At 33.9% G+C, this 23,133-nt stretch overlaps 1 protein-coding gene across 2 annotated transcripts in view; it reads right to left on the reverse strand.

Annotated features, from left to right (window-relative positions):
* Oatp30B (Organic anion transporting polypeptide 30B) overlaps nucleotides 1–23,133 on the reverse strand; it is a 179,923-nt gene that overhangs the window by 116,965 nt on the left and 39,825 nt on the right. Inside the window, exon 2 of one of the 2 annotated variants that reach the window (XM_089648866.1) lies at nucleotides 9,493–9,540. The exons of the other annotated variant lie outside the window; for it this stretch is intronic. The gene's annotated coding sequence lies outside the window, so the exon portion shown is untranslated. The remainder of the gene's footprint in view (nucleotides 1–9,492; nucleotides 9,541–23,133) is intronic. 2 annotated transcript variants of the gene reach the window in all.

Genomic DNA, 23,133 nt, shown 5'->3' on the forward strand with positions numbered 1-23,133 from the left:
CTTAAAGTTTTCAAAAATTTATTTAAAAATTCTGTGCAAGGAATAAATACGAATATAGCAACGCAATATGAAAAAAAACATTAGTCGGATACGCAAATCACACGAAATTGGATCGAGGAAGTTAGGGACACAAACGGAGAAAAATGAGTACGGATTTTTTTTATCAAGACGTGTTAAAAAGTGACTGCAAGATAATTTCCCAATAAAATATCAGTCAATCAGAATTTATCTGAATACGTGTTCATGCAGGTGCCCTTGTTTTAATAAACATAATGGACGAGATGCGAAACTATATCATTTTGAAGAACACGTGTTCCGACTTCCTTATAACATTTATTTGAACAATACTCCTAAACACATCATGTAAACCAACAAATAGCTGTAATTTTCTGTTTTTGTTTCTTGTGTTTGTATGACTTGTTACATAGCTTTTATCAAATGTAATTTTATTCTTATTTTTTATGTTTGAAAGTATTTGTCAAATTAAAATTATACTACCAACCATGTAAAAGCCCTCTGGGCGTTAAATAAATAAATAAATAAATAATGAATAAATAACATATTCGTGCTTTACTGATAGTTTGTGACGAAATTTGTCAAATAATTCGTTATAGGCCTATTTTTAACAGGAAAGGAATAATTTTACCATTTTTTTTAAATACAAAAAACATTACATATTCGGAAGTTTTCTCCGTGCATCAGGAATTAAATAATTTAAACCAGAGAAAGCGAAAACTATTTACAATAACGATTTACATCGGCATCCCAAATCAACATCGCCAGATTATAACATATTAAAAAAGAGACAAGAAGATTACAATAAGGCAACCGTCGAAATATTTTTGTTAAAAAGTAATTGAAAACCTTTCACTTGGTGACACCTGGTGTCATGAAATTAAGAAAGCTCTGCATGGAATGTCTAAGGACGGGTTGTGTCGGAGAATTTGAACAATTCATCATTTTCAAGTTATGTGAGTGATTTTTTCAAGTTCTGTTTTTATTTCAGTTTTGTCAAGCAACTAGCCTACAATGATATAATAAAATGATACAATGATATAGAAATTTGATGAATTGTTCAAATTCTCCGAAACAACCCGTCCTAAGTCGACGAAACTGAAATATTTAGCTCACAACGTCATTTCCATCGTGAGCTATGATGTAGCGTACAGCCGAGATATCAAAGTTATCACATGTTTTAATAAGAAATCTGCATATACCTACAGATACTAATCCGGGGCAAAGTCGGATACCAGAGCTAAACCGCAAATATATTATTTATCACCTGCCGTGTAATCAGATCATTAGTGTACCTAACTTTACGGTGAGCTTTTGGCTCGATGGATTAGTAGCTAGATACCTACCCTAGGCGCGGTATTCAATTTATATACGTGCCAGTAATTTAAGCTAGTGGTACACGATGGAGTGTTGATACTAACCCAGACGTTTGGCAGTGAGGCATGGAACTGGTAGAGGAAGGATGAAACTAGACTGAATGATTTAGAAATGAGGCTTATGTGAAACCATCCGGAGAAAATGCAAGGCTAATGCCAGCGTAATGGATACGGTTGAGAAAGAAACTCTTAGATGGTTTGGGCGTGTACAACGAAAGGACAAAGGAAGGAGTGAATGGTAGGAGTCAGGGACACCCGAGGAAGACGGCTATATCAAGTGAATCATCGAGTAATCAAGTCTATGAAATACTTGAGCCGGGCAACTTCAAGTAAAAACTTAACTAAACCTGCGGAAAACGGCCTGTTGGTAAGTTAGTTTTAAGCTACGTGACATCGCATCCCGCCGGGTGATCGCGTCAAGGTGGTTCGGTATGGTTTATACCCCGAATGGAAGCCTTATGGCTGCAATGCAGACAATTCAATATAACGAACACGTACATTATAAACATCAAGCGGAAAATTGCCTTTGAAAGTTATCAAAGTTGTTTGTATTTTCAGAGAGGGTAGTAGTTTTGGGACGTATCTAATAATAAAGATTTAATAATATTTCGAATTTATGATGACGCCCGAGCCAATGTTACTGCTTCAGCACATATGAAAGATATTAGGCATAAGAAAGACTTATTGAACAAGGACAAGCTAAATATAGAGGACATAAATCCATCGACTGAGTCTGAGATTGATCGGGTAGGATCAGGTATTTCGTTTTCAATAAATGATTTAAGGGTAACGTGAACCTTTATCCCGTTTCGAATTCAAAGGCGTGATCCCAATGCAAGATGCTGTGGGAGTAGCGGCGCGATTTATTGGGACGATCCGATACAAATTTCGCCGTCATATGGAAAACGGGCGTGTCGCAAAGGTTTTAAAACGAACATAAAATATCAGGGTCGAATATATAAAATAAATAATAAATACTCTAAGTATATATACTCTCTCGCCATAGTGAGAGACTACCGCTCAGAAATGAAACGTTGCTTGAAATGCCTTTCGCCTGGTTGGTTATCAAATCTGAGTAGCCAGTTCCCAATCTCGATCTCCAGTCCCTTCAATATCACAACATACCTCAAATCTCGATACCATAGTCCCACTAGCTTCAGACGGTTGGGAGCAGTTGAAACTATTGTGCGGTATTCTCATAATAAAATTATCACTCCCTCCAAGAGATGGTGATGATGCTGGGTGATATGACCGAAACGTAAAGCTCAATTTAAATCCATACATACATACTCGTGCGTCTCGTACATAATGAATTTAACAAATGTAACCGATGGGTAAACACGTTTTTAGAAGCTTGAAAACAAGTTTACATCAAGTTGGGTTATTGAGTTCATCTTTATATCTTGTGAAGCAATGCCTATCGGGCTTGATATTGTCCGATAAAATTAACAGATTAAAACATGGGATTGACGATAATATTGTGCTAAGTTATCTATTGTAGGAAACTTACATTTATATCTAGGCTTTCGAAGCGAGGCATCAGAATTCAAAGGAGAGTTGTATTATGAAATTACTCTTAGGTGGTGTTATTTTTAGATTTTGAATTATGTACAAGATGGATAACCTATTGATATAATGTAGGTATCGATGGGTATAATATACATATTTTGCCCGCAATGCGGAATTGATAAATATAACTACTACATCACTTTCACCCAAAGATGGGTAGATTTAACACTGTAAAATACACTTAAAATATGTAATGCTTAAATATGCAAAAGTTTACGTAAACGGGGTGTTTAACCTCGAGCTCGTCCATCACAGCAGTTGTAGGGTACAAAGAGAGAGAGATATATATATAGAGAGAGGGAGGAGAAGATTAATCGAGCTAACGAGTTTAGGTGACATTTCATTTTCGGTGGAACAATGACCGATAAAAGAATGTTTCGACACCACTATGAAAGGGATACCGAAAAATGTATATTCGATTCTAACCGTTGGCGAAATCTGTACATTCAATTGAATTTGGAGGGAGTTGGGTGGGGTTTTACATATGAGCTCCACCATTACATGCATGAATAGCCTTAAATTATGAAAATACTCACTTATTATTATATATATCTTCTGAAATCGATACAAGATAGTAATTACACAAGTAAAATACGCCTCGCTAGCTAGGGATTTTACGATTATAAAGTCTACAATCTATTCTATATGAGTATAATATTCTGGGACGTAGATCAATTGAAACGCGTTAACCTAGGTAAACATTGTCCGGTAAATATTTACCTACGACTACCGTTTTTACTACTACAAAAAATTGCCCCTTTAATAACGCCTGCTCGCGTCCCCTTTAGAGTTATATCCCAGTTTTCAAGTAGTTTGTGGGCTACGCTAGGTTTGTATAGACTGGTTTGTGATTTAATTCTACCTAATCCAACCTAACCTAACATGTACGGAATATTTTCTCAAACGGTAGTCGTAGGTAAATAATTACCCATTGTCCGATAATTAATATTGAATTATTGTAATCGTGCTCTAATCATAGGGCTATAATTAGAGGCGCCACTTCCTACTAATATATCGTCGAAATTTGTTCCACTATTAGAAGGCGATAAGCGGTGCGCGTAGATCGGATTCGGTGGTTTTGGTTTGGTTTTGGCTCTGGTCAGAGAGTTGGAGTTAAAAAGGCGGAATGTATTTTTTCGCTCCATGCGTTATCTAAATATGATACATCAATAGTTCTAATTCCTTTTTACAATTTCTATTAATTCCCGACAAAAAACAAATAACGATTAACCAGTGGAACGCCGATGGGTCTCTGGAGAACAAGCAAGCATTCTAAAATGATCCTTATTAGAATAATTCGCGATGCAATTTTGACCTTAATGCGTCGAAAAATTTATGAAAAACAAAATCAGCATCGTTTGGTCTAATACAGAGGTTCCCAAAGTGGTCTATATGGACCCCCAGAGGTCGATATCGGCATGCTAGGGGTCTATGTCGGTGAGGAAAAAATTTGGGGGTCCACGAGATTCAAATGGGGGTACATACGAGCGGAACCCCATTTACCTCAACTCAACTTTTAGGAGTTCCGTAAATGACACAATAGACCTAACACAAATATAAAAGACTGAGAAATTACTTATTTGATATTTGTATTTTTAATATTTCGTAAAGTTGTTAATTGAGGTATATAAATAGAGTTTACGTTTCTTTTCTCGTAAGAATTAATATATTCCATCAAAACATTGCACATTGGAAGCTGCGAATTTTCCTAGTTCCCCAACTTGTTTTTGAAAAACGTCCAGGGTAATAATGACGTTTAACATTTAAATGCACTTCACACAGACTTCAAAACTAAGTTTGAGGACATTTTGACAGTGGAAATGCAACGTTAAAGAATCGGATATCACGTGACAAGAAGAACTGACCGGAATAAGCACTGACAAAGAACTTAAGGGGCAGTTCTGTAGGACCAGCTACAGAAAGAAATTCTAGTTGCTTATCTTGCTTCATTTTCATTTGGTGTAATACCTCACAAGGGTGCCCCTGTCTGCACAGTGTAAAGACAGAGCAACTATACCGCCACCCGGTTGTTGGGCAGGCAAAGGAAGGGAATATTTTTAGTAAAAAAATTAATGATTATCACATGGGACGTTAATAGTTTTAGGAAAATTCAATATTCGGCAGGCAGGGGGTCTACAGAAAAAAAAATATTTGGCAAGTGGTCTACGGGGCAAAAAAGTTTGGGAACCTCTGGTCTAATAAAACGTCAGGTTGCACTAATATTATTCTGTTTTATGCTCCGGCCTACAACATTTGTGCGTAATCGATTGCGCAATATTCTAACAACTACGAAGTAACAGATCGGTAGAAGCTATTTTAAAGTAAAAATTAAATTCAATTAAAAGGCGTGTGAACTCACGAGTAAGTAGGTACAATGTGCATCGTGTCTTCATTGAGCTACCTTCCCGTTACACAATTATTATAAGCACAAAAGTAAACTTGTGTAATAACATGACACAAAGAATTGCCACGACTAACACCAGTTGAGTCATGGGCCACAAAGGCGATAAATTACCGAGTGGATCATACGCAGGCAGGTTAAACGATTGACCGCCGCGGGTTAACACGGGGTCAAGTGATACAACAGTCGTTAGCAAAACACAATAGCACACAATTACACCAGTGCGTAAATTGCCAAACAGCCGAAAATAACATCGAATAAAAAACAACAAACAAAAACAATGGTTTGGGTAAAAAATGATTAATACCTTCGAAATGACGAAAGTTTTTATAACAATATGAAAATTCCTGGTGTAAAACATGTCTTTTTTTGCTAATACAAAGCAATCTTCGTACCAAACGTACCTATTACCCTACAAGGCAATATATGTATTCAGCGTTTGCCAATAAAATTCTGCCGCGCATGGTATAAGGGTGAAAGGTAAAACAATTGTATTTACATGTTTCTAGTTAGAATTTGCATGTTTTCTCCAATAAATAAATTGCCTTCCAATTGCTTTATGTAACTCTAAGTGACCAGCTCAGGCATGGAGGCTCCATCGAAGCCAGAGTCAAGTTAACCTCTCAGAAGTTGAGTGTATTGTACAGGGCCCGCATATACTTTAATAGTACAACTGCTGATTCTGTACAAATCGCAAGGAGCCCCACTGTTGAATTTGGCAGCCACCTCTGGTCTAAAGCCCCAGAATATCTGAAAAACCCTTCACTCGATAGATTTCTAACTATCTTAACAAGCGGATTGCAATCTTTAGAGCCCAGGAGTCATGTGGGTATGCTGTCCTTGTTCTACCGGAATTACAAAAGAAGATGCTCCGATGAACTAGCGTCAGTGATCCTTTCGGCACCGGTGCGTAATCGGGAAATACGCCAAACGCACACACAACATACGTAGACGGTTAACATTTGTGACATTAGAACGGGTCACTTCTACGACTCGTTCTTGAGTTCAACAGCTCGGCTGTGGAACGATTTGCGGGCCACCGTGTTTCCTCTCTCCTACAACACGGGTCTCTTCAAGACCCATGTTCATTCCTTCCTCTCCTTAAAAAGACCCTCCGCATGACAGCATTCCCAGGAACGATTATTTTCCTCAGGGCCTTATGTGTGGAGTTAATGTTAATAAAGCAGTCATGTGTCTAAGTAATAACTAATAACGCAGCTTTTAAGGAAAAATCAAAAGATTTACTCTTAAGGCGATGCACTACGTCGTGTAATATTTTGAATCGAGCCGCTATCAATAACACACCTTACGTAGATGGCGATAAGACTTAAATTCCCGCTTCACACCATCCACTTGTTTTGATTTATGCAAGAAAAAAACATGGCCAAAAAGTGCCTTTTATTTCATATTGTGGATGTTCAGGCATAAATATTTAAATGTTTTTCATAAATAACTTGATTTTCCACATTATACAATAAAACCGTAACCGAAAATGGGTTCGTAAGTAGGAGATTTTGAACTTTAAAGCAGTTTTCATAGGCCTATACATTATTTTTTTCTGGGCTTATAAAAAGACTTATCTAAAAAATACTCGATTATTTCAAAGGCCAGGATGTATTCTACTCGCAGTATTTAATTAATGCAACTGAAACATTTCTAGGCGGCCAAATTTTTCAAGCCAAAAACACATGATTTTAAATTACTACGTAGTGCATCGCCTTAATTAATTAATCACTCTTTGTTATAATTTTTTTACATTTTTACTGGCCAATAATTTTAAAATGGTAAGCCTTTACTTTTTTCGCAGAACCATTATCTTGTTCCCGTTCGGAAAACGTTAGGCTATACGCATCGCATTATGAAAGGCGTTGATAACGTGCAAATGTGTTTTGAAAACGGCGATTATACTATTAAAATTCTCAACTAAAGCGACTCGTGCCAAAATATCAAAAAAACATGACTGGTTTGAGTGTCGCAGTTACTTCTATACTTTGCTGGCTGGGGAATCTGCTGTCAAAACCTGATAAAAATAGCTCACTGAAAAAAATATTGCGACAATTTTTAATGCGGAAAATCAACAAAGGAAAAAAGGGACGAAAATAACTTGCGATTATTATATTTCTGCGTTTAAAATTGTTAATAATTTAGTAATTTTCCGTTAAATCGGAACAAAAAATCATTCCAGCGTTAAAAATATTGTGACGTTTTCAAAAGTGAAAATAGAATCAATAATGAAAGTGTCTGAATAACTTAATATACGTAATATTACAATGGCTACAATCTTGCAATTGTTAGTTTATGAAATACATAGTAATAAAATTATTAAAGAAAAATATAGCGACATAACTTATAATTATTACAGAACCCAAAGATCGTTCTCATCACTAGAACCGATGTTATCGAAAGTTCTGTGAATAACGGACCGTAATATGGAGATTATGGTGATACGATCAGTAAGAAGGTTTTATAGAAGATAGAAAAAAGGCATTTCCTAGTGTAATTACGTGGCGAGATTGGCAGAAGACAAACGATTATTCCCTCCGTGCGAAGACAGACACTGCCTTTCACACGCTTTCTTACAAATAAATTACAATACAATAATTATTATAGCGGAATACGGTAAGCGGAACACGCACGATAACGCATTACTGAAAAAATGGTAAAACAGGATTGCAAAGATAATTTCCTGGTATTTTTTAGATGAACTTTACACAGGATGCTCTGAGGTTTCTTTCAAGGCTTATACGGGGTTTTCCAATAAGAGGTGTTATTTTGATATTCAATCGTAAAAGATCAATAGTTTCGTTGCATGTGTGGCACGTAGCGCCGTCTTGTTGAAAGTAAACGTTGTCCAGATCAATACCATCCAATTCCGGCCATAAAAAAATCATTAATCATCTCTCGATAGCGCAATCCATTCACCGTAACTATTGCTCCAGCCTCATTTTCGAAAAAGTAAGGTCCAATAAGGTCCTCCGCCGGACCATAAACCGCACCAAACAGTCACACGTTGAGGATAGAGAGGCTTTTCAACAATAACTCTTGGGTTTTCCGAACCCCAGATGCGACAATTTTGCTTGTTGACGAAGCCACCGAGGTGGAAATGGGCCTCATTACTCAAGATGATTTGCATTTGATTCACTCAAGTGAATTTTAATAATTTCGATGAGTTGTTGAAGCGTGTATCGTTCCATTTTTATTAATAACGTAGTTTCTACTTGTCAAATGTCAAAAAATGACAGCTTCAAAAGTAACATCTACCGAAACAGCGGGCTATTCAAAATAACACCTCTTATTGGAAAACCTGTATAATATTTAGGGACGTAGTGCGTGCGGTATTTTTAAGAAGATAAAGTGAATATTAAGAGGGGCTGGAAATGCATAAAGTCCTTCCACAGCCGAGCTGTTGGAACACGTGAACGAGTCAAAAGGGTCCGTTTTCATGCGACAGATGTAGTTTGACGGGTCTCATGAATAGTTTGTCATGGCGGTGAAGGGATCAATTAAGAGCACTTTAGTTGAAATGCCAGTAGATGAAATGAATCATTGCCACTTATCCTCAGTGTTTTAAAGATTGCTTACCGTCTTTAAAAACAGACGAGTTTTATGGGAAAACTTTTTATTTTTTGCCCAGTATAAGATTTTTCAGGTATTGCGGGTCTCTATACCAGGAGTGGCTGCCAACTCAACAATATGGTGCACTTGCCATTTGTACAGGGTGGAAGAAAAGATATCACGCCAGTCTAATAATGATTACTATTGACTTATAATGGTCTGACGGCTGTCACACTCCTCTGTTAAATAAATAAATAAATTGATAGCGTACCTATTTACCAACCATAAGTAGGTACTAAGACCAACCGTGTTAAGTCTGTTTGAAGTTTTTAAGTGTGGGTTGATGAAAACACGTAAATAAAAAATATTATACATTTAAATAAATTCACATGTTAATTTAGATTTTAGATGTTTAGTATTATACTGCCCTGATGAAGCTACGTTTGTAGCGAAACCCGTTCGGCATTAAGTATTTACCTATAAGTGATGTTTACAAAGTTATTGTTTAATTTTAAATTATAATGTCACATCACAAAGTTACTGCATCATATGAAGAAATAAATAAATTCGACTTACCATAATAGTATGAACGAAATAGAAGTCAAGTATGAGTGGATTGACGACCTGAAAATATAAGAGAAATTGAATATTAGAGCTGAACAGTTAATAGCAACTTTTAAAGCGCATACTCATTTCAAGGAAAGATTCCGCCGCCAAAACCATAACTGGAGATATTTTGTAAAGCTTATAATAATTTGTAATATATATTACAATGTTCAATTTCATCATCCTGAGCTATAAATAACGAAAATTTATTTAATGAACACATAAAAAATAAAACAAAGAAAAGTTTCCATTTCGCTGCTTTTCAATAACAAATTAATTCCACCCAACGACTTCAGTCATAATGACGGAGAGAAACTTCATAATAATACGTTCAGCTTCATCATACAGTAAGTTAAAACTGACTTCATACGTAATTCGACCTTAATCTCAAAAGAGACGTAAGAGCAAGAATACTTACCGCACAGTCAGAGGAGAACCAGTTCCGTTATTTTGTAATGTCGATATTTCATAAGCAGAGTTAGATAATGACCGCATACATATCGCCCATGACTCACTGACACGATTTTTAATTGTTTAAGGCGAAGCACTACGAAGTAATGCAAAATCATGTGTTTTTGGTTTGAAAATTTGGTCGCCTAGAAATGTTTCAGATGCTTTAATTAAATACTGCGAGTAGAATACATCCTGGCCTTTGAAATAATCGAGTATTTTTTAGATAAGTCTTTTTATAAGCCTAGAAAAAAATAATGTACAAGGCCTATGAAAACTGCTTTAAAGTTCAAAATCTCCTACTCACGAACCCATTTTCGGTTATGATTTTATTTTATAATGTGGCAAATTAAGTTATTTATAAAATGATCGAAAAAAAAAAATATTTATGCCTGAACATCCACAAAATAAAATAAAAGGCACTTTTTGGCCACGTTTTTTTCTTGCATAAATCAAAACTGGCGGATAGTGTTAGCCGGGAATTTAAACCTTATCGCCATCTACGTAAGGGTTGTTATTGATAGCGGCTCAATTTAAAATATTACACAACGTAGTGCATCGCCTTAAGGCGAAACACTACGAAGTAATGCAAAATTCGGTTTTAAAAGTTGATCGCTTGGAAATATTTCAGATGCTTTGAACAAATACTGCGAGCAGAACACACCTTGGCCTTTAAAATAATCGAGTGTTTCAAAAGATTAGAAAAAAGTATCAGGCCTATAAAAACTGCTTTAAAGTTTAAAAGTCAATCCTACTTACGAAGCCCCTTTCGTTTATATTTCGCACTTGTATTGTATTGTTTCACAGTGCTTTTGCACAAAAGAAGTATTTTAATTTATTTTTTTATTTTAAATATTTTAAAAGATTACAATTTTGGTGATTCTATCTACTCTACTAGGCTCATGCTCGTATTACGTTATTCGCACATTATTCATGTAACAATAACAAAATAATAATTTGTAGAACAAATAATACAAGATAAGGGAAAAGGACATGTTATAATAGATTTTTTTTAAATACTATTTTTTTTATAGAAAACCATATAAGAAATAAAAATAAAAATTTAACAGATTAATAAAAACATATTTTAAAGAAAATATAAATAAACATATTAAAAGTAAGATTAGTAATAATGCAAAATTATTTTTTCATTAACACAGGTTAATCGTGGTACGTAGAAATGTACCTATATACGGTCACATTGTAACATTTGAATTTAGCGATAAAACCTTAGGGAATTTAAACCATATCACAATCCTACATAAGGAGTGTTATTGTTAGCGGCTCGATTCCAAATGTTATACGACGTGGCGCATCGCCGCATCGCCCCGATGTGGAAGAATTAACGGGAAGTGTGAACTCTTTTGTATGATTTTTGTAAATTACTTAGAGTCTAACAAAAGATAGAAAATATTATTAGAAACGTTTCCTTTGTTTTGATTATAAAAGCTTCCACAGTTAATATGCTTAATAGCCGCCACGATGCATAGAACTAGTCGATGACTAACTTTGCTCTTATTCACGACTTTCAGGTTTGACATTTAAAGGAAGTCTAACGGATCTTGTAGAAATAGCAGACAATGAAAGGTCTTATAAATTTATAAAAAAATGTAATGCTGCCATATATAGAAATAATAATTGTCCTCTAAAGAAGCAAGAATGTCAAATGATCACAAAGATAAGACAAGCATTTTATCGGGGAAATAAAATTAATACAAAACTTTTACTGTCACGTATAGAAGTTAATTATTATCACTGTTTGTGTTAATAATTAACAATTCAACTCGTGACCTATCTACCTATACCTACACAACTTTATTTGTGTATATATATCAATCGGTTTCGGAAAATAAACATTCGTCAGGCATATATTATTATGTTATGTGAATGTTCTTACGAAGCATTAAAACACAGGATTTATTTTTAAACTAGCGCAAACCATGAAAAAAAAACAATTTTCACGGCCGAGAATCAACTGATTGGAAGGCAACTATACTGTCCATTAAACCACCATCTATTTTAAGAACGGCGGCATAAATGCATGCAATATAGGCCTTACTAATAAACGGGTTTTATTCTACATTTACCTTACAAAAATTGTTGTTTATCAGTTGTGTAAAATTTAAAACACTTTTAATAGTAAGAATAATTATTATTATGTGTTTTTTAATGTTACGTGTACACAACCGAAATTGTATTTGAAAACATTTCGTTAAAAAGATCTATTACAAAATTTAACTTGAAAACAAAAATAAATGGTGAATGAACGATTTGGCAAAATGTTGAACTTCTAGTACGGCATTTTCTTATACGTAGCTTGCTCGTAGAAATACGAATTCGTTTGAAATAAGTCAACAGCAGGAAGACAATGCCTGATTTCGTCAGCTGGATAATCTGGTTATGTTTAGAAACATGTAGGTGTTGCCAGTTGCCAGTTCTGTGTGAAACGGGGTATCTGATATACCTAGTTGTACCAACGCAACGATTGCGCGGGTATCAAAATATAATGAAAGGCATTTTGTGAATATTGGCAAAACAACCAGCAAATCATTTTGAAACTGTGTCGATAAAGCGACAGGGAAATTTTATATATGTTAATAACATTACAAAGATACAAAGTAAAAAGCACTCAAAAGAATTCCTTCAATGATAATGAAAAAGTAAGTAATAATAGGTACCTACAGCCCCCGTCTCACGAAATCTTGCCGGTAAACCTGGGGTCATTTTTAACCCCGTTTTTTTCTTAAAAAGAAAGACAAACGTTCCCGGGTTACGAATACCCTGACAATTTTTGAAAATCTCCTACCACCACAGTAAGCGGAAAATGTTGCTTGTGTTGTGATGGAAGACTTAGCCAGCCGAAGAATTGGACACTCCTGGGTGGGGCCCCAAACGCGATGTCAACTCAGCCACCGACCGATCGGTATCTTGTGTTGCTTCGCTCCCACTGACAAAATAACTTATACTCACAGACATAGGAATTAATAGACGAGAAGATAATGGCGAGGGGTAAAATCAACTGTTGAAGAACGAAGGGAGTGAAGCTGACAGTGATTCGTCAATAAATCAATCTGACAGTAAATAGGCATCTCGCATTATAATATCACCATTTAGTTCTTAAAAGTAAAATCTGCTTTTGAATGAATAGACATTTTTACATGGGAGCGCAAATTACTCGCCACGTTATGAACAAATTTGCGAAGTCCAAATTCGGCAAAGTAAATTTCTTCTATTTTCAGAGTCGTGGATAGTTTCAGAGTATTTAGTTAAGACACTTTTATAAATGTTCATAATTTACTTCCCAGAAACCAACCAGCTTTGTGTTTCGCGTCCAGACGTTTCTCGATGTGATAGTAACAACTGATTCATATTATACGATGTGAATATGCTTAAAATAAAGTAAAATAATGCTTATATATGGAATGTAATACGACAATTGGGTTTATTCTCTTTTTCACATCTATTTTTACAAGTTTTCATAGTACAAGTCAACATTTTGCCGTGTTATTTCGTAAAATGAACCGATGATGCCTCGACCATAGTTCGCACAAGAATTATGACGTCACGTTTTCAAATTTCACTTGAGGCCATACGCGAGCACAGCCGGCTCCAATGGAACCGGTATGGGGAGTGGGGATAATACGCTTTTAATCACTTAGGGCAGGTCTACTAATATTCATATGTCTATGCTTATACTTATTTATTTGACTACAGATGAAGAGTTCGTATTTTTTTTTTTTTTATTTTTTTTATTGAAATTTTTTTTTGATACATATATATACAGGTACATACATAATAACAAAAAATAAAAGAGAGTAACAAAAAAAATCCCACAAAGGCGAGGCCTGTGCGTGGGCATTATTATTTGTATGTGGATATTTAAAACAGTGGTTTAAATAAAAATAAAATATTGTACATGGTGATTGATTTTACCGTAATTTCAGTTACTTTTTACTAAAATTCCAAAAATATTTAAGTGCTCAATGAATATTAATTGGTACAACAAGTATTAATTGATACAACAAACACATAGCAGACTTTATTATATATCTACTCTTTAAGCTAATTAGTTGTAAGTATAATTAATGGCTTTGTTAATAACTTATAAGAAAAAAATATCTATTTTGGCTGTTTTGAGCCAAGTTTTGATATATTTTTTATATGAATGAAGATTTTGACGAGTGGTCTCTTTAAGGGTTGAACATACTGAATTATAGATTTTTGGAGCAATAAAACTAATGTGTCTCTGGGCCTGTCTAGTTTTACAGTGGGGTACAACATACTCACAGGCGCCACATCTTCGACTGGAACGATTAGAATTTTTTATAAAATTGTTTGGGTGCTTGTAGATAAATTTAAGACATTGAAAACTATAGGTTTGTCTAAGGTCCAAAATATCGGTTTCCCTAAACAATTGTTTGGAGGGATAAGATTTACTTTTCTGGTACATAATCTTAATTATTGATTTTTGGGCAATTTCTAATGGTTTGAGATGATTATTGTAACTTCCTCCCCAACCAATTATTCCATAGGAAATAGATGAATGAACTAGTGCATCATAAACTAATTTTATGGTTTTTATATTAACTATATTACACATTCTTTTAAAAATATAATTTAAATATCTCAGTTTGTTAACAGTTTTTTCTATATGGCTGGTCCATTTTAGTTGAGAATCTATGGTTACACCTAAGTACTTAATATTTTTTCCTGATTTCATCTCTTTACAGTTTGTGCATGCGGTAGGGTTACAATTTACATTATGAAATCTTAAATTAAGATTAGTTTTGGGAGCTGACTTCAGTGTGTTATAGAAAGGAATACAGAGAGTTTTTTCATAATTTAAAGTAAGAAGGTTTCTATCTAGCCACTCTTTGACAATAGTAATACATTTGTTAGCCTTATTAGTTGTGTCTTCCCATGTATTTCCTTGGACTGTTATTGCAGTATCGTCAGCAAATGAGAAAATATTACCAGGTATAACAATGTTACATAAATCATTTATATAGATTAAAAAGAGTAGCGGCCCTAATACAGTCCCTTGTGGAACACCGTGTTTTACTGTATCAAAATTGCTCAAACACATTCCAATTTTTGTACATTGTTGTCGATTCGAAATGTAATTTTGTAAAAGCATGAGACATTTATTTTTAATTCCAATGTTGGATATTTTATTTAAGAGAGTACTATGGTTGACTGTGTCAAAGGCTTTCTTCAAATCTAAAAAAATTGTTAGGGTTTTAATATTTGAGTCTAGGTTAGAATAAATTCTATTGGTTAAATTAAATATAGCATCGTCAGTGCCGAGTTTGGTTCTAAAGCCATATTGGTTAGGTGATAGGAGTGCATGAGATTCCAGAAAATCGATGATTCGTTTTTTTAAACATTTTTCTAATATCTTGGACAATTGAGAAGTTAAGGTGATTGGTCTGTAGTTGTCTGTTTTACATCGAGGTCCTGATTTGTGTATTGGAATGATATTCGCAAGTTTAAATAAATCCGGGAAAATACTCTTACTGATACATGCGTTAAATATATGATGTAGTGGTTTGATTATATGTTGTTTTATGGATTTAATTGTAGCATTACTTAAGTTATCAGGACCATTTGCAGACCTAACGCTTATGTTATCAATATGGTTTGAGATTTCAACTTGTGTAATTTCCATGAATTCAGATAGTTCAGAGGTAGAATTTTTAGTCTCTAAATAGTCTGAGAATACATTCTGAGAGTGTAAGCTAAGAGAAGGGTTATTTTCTATTAGGGTAGATGCAATGTTTGTGAAAAAGTGATTGAAATTGTTTGCAATATCTTCAGCATTCTCTAAGATTATATTATGTTCGGTTACAATTTTTTGGGGAATTTTGTGATCCTTTTGTTTCCTGTTTGAGATCTCATTTATGATGTTCCATGTTTTTCGTGAGTCGTTTTGTGCTTTTTGGAGTTGTTCAGAATAGTACTGTTGTTTGCATTTTTTTATAAGAGTATTAAGGTAATTTCTATATATAATATAATGGTTCCTTTTGCTGTAATTTTGTGTTTCATTGTTGGTTATGCAATGGTTTTCGTAAGTTTTGTAAGATTTGAATAGTTTATTTCTATGATGTATTGATATTATTAGACCACGTGTGATCCATGGTTTTATGTGTCTATGTTTACTTTTAGGTGGTTTTCTTTGTTCATAACATTTTTCAATGTGGTTTTGAATAATTTCATAAAAGTTATTTAGAGACATATTAGGGTCGTTATTAGAAAGCACCGAATCCCATGTTTCGGTTGTTAGTGATATGTCTAGTGATAGGTAATTAATTTTTGTTTTTATTTCCTGCTGGTTATTGGGATCGATGTTTCTGGGAGAATTTATAACGCAATGACCGTAGAAGGTGGGATAGTGGTCTGTAATGTCAATTTTTAAGGTAGCAGATCTATTTGGGTATTTTTTTTTTGCTTTCAGAAATATGTGATCAAGACATGAATCATTAGGATGATTGGGCCTAGTAGTACTGTTCAGGTAAGATAGGTAACCTTTGGTGTACAGTAAGTTTAAGTATTCGTTTGCAGATGGATTTAGTATTGTGTTTTGTATATTTATATTAATGTCTCCCATTAAAAATGAAAAATCAAATTGATTTGAGCTATGTTCGTCAATAAAAGTTTTAATTTCGTGTATGAACAAATTTGTGGATAATGAGGGAGAGCGGTAAGCTGACAAAATAGAATACTTTTTTCCTTGAGAGGTAAAGGTTGCGTGGACAGCATTTGAATATTTGAAATTTGGGCTGACAATGTTAATATTAGATATAGAATGTACATTATAAAATATGGTAATGCCATCATGAGAGGTGTGTCTAGCTGGAATTGAAAAAGAAATATAGTTTGGTAGGCTGAAAGGGATACATTCGCGCATTTGCGTTTCGGTAAGAGATATAAAATCAATTTGGAAAGATAACGAGTTTAAAAGGATACAGAACTCATCAAAATGTTTTCTAATACTTCTGATGTTCATATTTAGTACATTGAAAGATGTGTCTTCGAAGATTGAGTTTAGGTCTTGATAATTTTCGCATTCATGGTTTTCCGGGATGCTATATACTTCTAAGGAGGCCATTTTTATTGAGTCCGGGAGGTATCCAAAGAAGTTGTAGAAGTGAGGCACGGTTACTGGAGTGGAATGTCGCTCGCATCTTTGACATATATTATTGGTGAATCCTTATTTTTACGGAGAAGGACGTTCCCGTTTTTCGTCCACGCATATTGGTATGCCATTGATTTTGTTGCTCTCGCTAGCCAGAGTAATTGCTTGTTTTGTGGCGTCAGCTTTTCATTTATGTAGATAGGGTTTATCGAGGTGGAGTGATTTATATCTTTGGCGGAGAAATATCCCGCTTTCTTTTTTTGGGAAAGGATCCTGTCTTTCAATTCTTTTGTAGCCATCTTTATTGTTATACATTTCTTTAGTGAGTTGGTGTAAATGTTTATTATGGAATTATTATTTAGTAAATCTTCACACCCTATTTTTTTAAAGATGGATTCTATAGGTATTTTAGGATTTTCTTCTTTTTTAGTTTCGATTCCGTTGATTTCGAGCGATGTTTCAAGGCAATTTTGTAGAGATTGATTTACAACATGATTGATGTAATACTAACAATAGATGGAGGGGGAAGAAGAAATAATAACATGGAATGAAAATAAAGAATACAGAGAATGTGCCAAAATGGAATATATTAATTTTTTGTAAAAGAGTTATTATTAGAAAACCGTGCGTCATACTTGTACGAAAAATTGGCGGATTGAAAGGAAATTTTAATGTACACACATTACTTATGTAAGCTTTTACGAAAGAAGAAAACCACGAACTTGAAAAGTAACTTTGCTCCAGGCACAACCGAATAAGCATGGTTCAATCTACACACTGTTGGCAAAGTAAAAAAGACAATCCATTTTATTAGCAGTATACTCGCATATTTTGTCGAATGCTATTTATTATACACCATGAGTTTTATTTTATTGAGTGTAGCGGAAGTCCTGTTTTAACGCGACTGTCAGTGAATTTGTACGTTCTGTTTACGTTTCAAGATGGTGGCCGTTTAAATAATAATAGTGAGTTTATTCTGGAATGTGGGGAGGTTTGTGCAATCATATAAATAATGCAAAAATATTACAATTATATACAATAATAACATTTGGATGATTTGTATAGCGCCGTTTTTGTGCAAAATCACCTGAAGGGCGCTGAACAAAAATATAATATACGTATTTATACAATGATCTATCTTATTGTTTTAAAAAAGATAATTTTTTGAACTTTGTCTTTGTCGTGTTTATTTTGAATTTCTCGTTTGCATTTTTCTTGTAATTATGGTAGGTCCTACCTGAAGAAAGTCTGAATAATAGTGTGACAGTGTGTCAGTGACATTTCTTTTGACAAATTGAATAACTCCTTTTTTAAATTAAAAAAAATGTAAAATATAAGGTTTATAATTAAGTAATTTTTTTATTTTTTTATTTTTAATCCAGATCTCGGGGAGGGTGGTGCAATCCCACGAGCTCCATATTATACATAGAATATATATAAAGTAAATATAAAAAAATATTGTAAGATAATACATACACAATAAACGAAAACAAAAGACAATAATAATAATACAAAAAACATAATGAGATTTAAGTTTTTTAAAAAGATTTTTTTTTTTTTTTTTATCTATGACATCAGGATTTGGCTCCATCGCTTGTAAATAGGTATTTATTTACTTACAAATCTGATGATTTCAGAGGAAATTTTAGTTTCAATTTTTTAAATAAGAGAAAATTAAATATATACTTTTTCGGATGCGAAGTATACTGTTCACAGAACTTACTAAAAATAAACATTCAAAACTATAACCAAAGTAAAATATCAAATCATTGAATCCGAAAATATTAAGAGGAGGTTAGATGAGTAGGTACTTAAGACGAGACAATACCCTAAAATAAAGCCAAAATCTTAACGACGTAAGCTGTGCACAAACATTTGTGACGCACGGCCCTGGCGTATTGGAGAGACCTACGGTTGAATTTGCCCCATCAAATATTTAAAATAAAAATGAAGTTGTGTAAAATCAATATTCGGTACGCGACCCGGAGCACAGTGGGCTGAAATCGCCTTTCATAGACATAGTGACTTGAATTTTCAAGGGTATTTTTTTTGGCTAGAAATGGATTCTGCTGATCATTACTATGCTATAAAATGTCGTACGAAGCAATTGCGTGAACAAATGAAGGAGTTATAATTTTTTTAAGACAAATTTGTATGGCGCTGACATTAAAAATGAGGCTATCTCTGGAATCATAAGGTTGAACATTATATCCTTACACACAAATATACTACTATTTATTTGTATTTTTTTGACATACTTCGTATTGTGGCGAAACTTGTGATTTTTTTTTTTAAATCCTCAAAGTTAAAAAAAAAACTTTTTTATTTTTTTTTATTTTTATTTATTTGCAAAAACAGTACAAAAACCAATACATTTTATATGTTGAAGATTCATTTTAATGCTTAAATGCTTTACATACGAGTATGCTTTGTCTAGTTTACAATAATTTATTTACACTGCAAGCCTAAAAGCATTTAAGCATTAAAATGAATCATCAACATTAAAAAGGGTTTTTTTCAACTTTGAGGATTTAAAAAAAAAAAATCGCACCTTGCGCCACAATATGAAGTATGTCAAAAAAAATACAAATAAATAGTAGTATTATCTGTGTGTAAAGATAGAACGGCCAACCTTATGATTCCAGAGATAGCCTCATTTTTAATGTCAGCGCCATACAAATTTTTCTTAAAAAAATTATAACTCCTTCATTTGTACACGCAATTGCTTCGTACGACATTTTATAGCATAGTATTGATCAGCAGAATCCATTTCTAGCCAAAAAAATACCCTTGAAAATTCAAGTCTCTATGTCTATGAAAGGCGATTTTCAGCCCACTGTGCGGCGTGATGGACGGACCTACGTTAGACTTTACGCTAGCAGGCCTAGAAAATAGATCATTTTGTGACGTTTATTTTAATTATTTCTGATGAACGTATTACTAAAATCTCAAGTGTTTCTTGAGGGATCTCACGGGAAGTTACTAATTCAAGTTATATAAACATAAAATCTGGTACCTATAAAACGTTTTACATAAAATATTTGTACAGAATGGTCCTGTTTTTATTAATCTGAAATATATAATTAGCTTACATCCGTAAGGATCCCTCTAGAAACATTTGAGATTTTAGTAATACGTTCATCAGAAATAATTAAAATGTGAGCGTCGAGCGAACCCCTGTTAATTAGACTCTTATGTTGCTTTAGGAATAGACAAGAAGTTGCTGAAGTGGAGATAGGATGTATAATAACAGAGTGCTCACGTCATGGTCACTTCCGAAGATATAAGATATCTGGATATGCAGCTGTAAGAAGTGGAAAGAAGTATAATATGTCGATGTATTAATCTGCTAAATTCCCGCCTAGATGGGAAGAATGGTGAGGAAGCATTTTATCAAACAGAGAGGCTTGCCAGACTCCCAATGACATTAGCAGCTATTTTGAAATATACAAGTCTATTGTCGATGGAATGACGAAATGTAGTACAGGGTTTTCCAATAAGAGGTGATATTTTGAATAGCCCTCTATTTCGGTAGATATTACTTTTGAAGCTGTCATTTTTTGACATTTGACAAGTAGAAACTACGCCATTAATAAAACTGGAACGATACACGCTTCAACAATGCATTGAAATTATTAAAATTGACTTGAGTGAATCAAATGCAAATCATCTTGAGTGATGAGGCCCATTTCCACCTCGGTGGCTTCGTCAACAAGCAAAATTGTCGCATCTGGGGCTCGGAAAACCCAAGAGTTATTGTTGAAAAGCCTCTCTATCCTCAACTTGTGACTGTTTGGTGCGGTTTATGGTCCGGCGGAATCATTGGACCTTACTTTTTCGAAAATGAGGCTGGAGCAACAGTTACGTTGAATGGATTGCGCTATCGAGAGATGATTAATGATTTTTTATGGCCGGAATTGGATGGTATTGATCTGGACAACGTTTACTTTCAACAAGACGGCGCTACGTGCCACACAAGCAACGAAACCATTGATCTTTTACGATTGAATATCAAAATAACACCTCTTATTGGAAAACCCTGTAGAATACATGGAGCACAAATTAGTTTGGTCTTAATGCATACGGCAACTAAAAAGTCTGTAAAATCATTAAAAAAATGCATCCGCATTTATGTACTGAACGTTGGCGAAAAACTGCAGCGAAAACAATAAAGGTCGATGCAGCAAAAAAATATAGAAAAAATGATAGTAGTGAATGCCAAAATAAAGCAGGGTATCGAAAATGCTGTTTACCATGAGATCATTTGAGTAAGGTAATATTCTAATGATTTCATTGTCTCAATTATTTATTATTGAACGAGGCTATTGAGAGTCGTTATGAGAAAACGCCTCTTTGAAATGCGTTCACTTTTACTTTCTATAATAACTGAAGTAAGGCTGATATGAATGTGGTCTATGCTTTGTTTAGGATAAAAATGTTTTAAGTGCAACATAATGATGTCATTACATATTACAAAGAAAATCAGAAAATGATAAATGGAGTGGTTATGCGATAGTTTATTAGAATAAGAAGAATATTATTATCAACCTAACATTGAATTCGTCAATGTTAGCCGACAATCGATAGAAAATTATTTGGGAGGTCTCATGGAACGGTGAATTAAAGCGGAAATACTTGTAGAAATTAAAACGTTACGCTCTATTTCCCTGTTGCAGAACAATCGATCTAGACTTGTATATTATGAATTCAGTCGTATATACAACTGACGTAAATGTGTACACCCACAGACGAGTATCATCTAAGAATAATTTTATAATAAGAGTAAAATATAAAATGTGACGCAAACTGAAGTATAATTATTTTCTGTCTGCGTATGGAAAACCAAACACATTTAAATAACGAGTACACATCGCACGAGCAGACAAATTGATGAAAATGTATAATTTGAATAAAATAAACATCTTTTTCGTCACAATTCACTTTAGTCCGTTAGTCATTATTATTGTTATTTTGGCACAAGACATGTCCAATTAATTTGGAAAACTAGCAATAATAGTTTACGAGGCGAGGCGAGGCGAAGGGGAAAGCGTTGCTAAATGAAAAATATAGTGTAAATTGGATTTGCGCGATAGGCAACGGTATCGCACAAATATTTGAGAAATCTAAGTATTATAAAGCATGCAAGTTTTTATGTGAAACATTTTTTGGAGCGCCTATTTGAAAAACCGACTTTTGCGTAGCAAACGTGGCAAGACGGGACGAAGCTCTTCGACGCTTCAATCGGCCACCCTCGCGACTCGTCGATTCTTTCCGCCCGGCCGCCTAAACTCTGTGCGGTATATTGCTTCTATCTTTATTATACTATAACAGAGTCGCTATCCGTGTCTGTCTGTTCGTGCGCTTAATTCTTCTTAACTAAGCGACGGATTTTGATAGAGTTTTTACTATCATTTAGAGAATTTCTTCCAGAAGGTTTATATATTTATATAGAAAGTAGAGAAAAGTCGAGTAACGTCGGGTACAAGTCAGTTAGTTCTCACTAAAATTGGAAAGGGAACTATTATAAAAGATGACGACTTTTTTATTTGTAATATATTTCTTTGGATATAAAATAATAATTATTACTAATATTAAAAATTCAAAACTTCACTAAAAATCAATTTCGATGTTTCACATCTGCCAGGCGTAATATATTTCTGAGAGCAGCATTAATGTATGTTTCAACAGATATCGATGGAATTAATTGATACATACAATACAACGATAATAAGATTATACTTGCCATTTTTTATACTCGTAATATTCGACCACAAAGTAAAATAATTATTAGCATGAATAAACCCATAATAAACTAAACACCCACGAAATAATCATAAATGTTTGATTAAAAATTTCAGTACAATGTTTATGCAACGCATATGCGGTTATTCAAATAATTCTGTGTTTATTTATATACATTTAAAATATTATTATATAAATGATTTTTGAAAAGCCGACAGGAAAATAGTATTATCAGGAAAAGACGATATTATGGATTGAATATTTTTTCGGCAGTGTATAAATAA

Source organism: Hesperophylax consimilis, chromosome 3 (assembly GCF_061612785.1).
Source record: "Hesperophylax consimilis isolate HC1 chromosome 3, BYU_Hcon_1.0, whole genome shotgun sequence".
Taxonomy (NCBI): domain Eukaryota; kingdom Metazoa; phylum Arthropoda; class Insecta; order Trichoptera; family Limnephilidae; genus Hesperophylax; species Hesperophylax consimilis.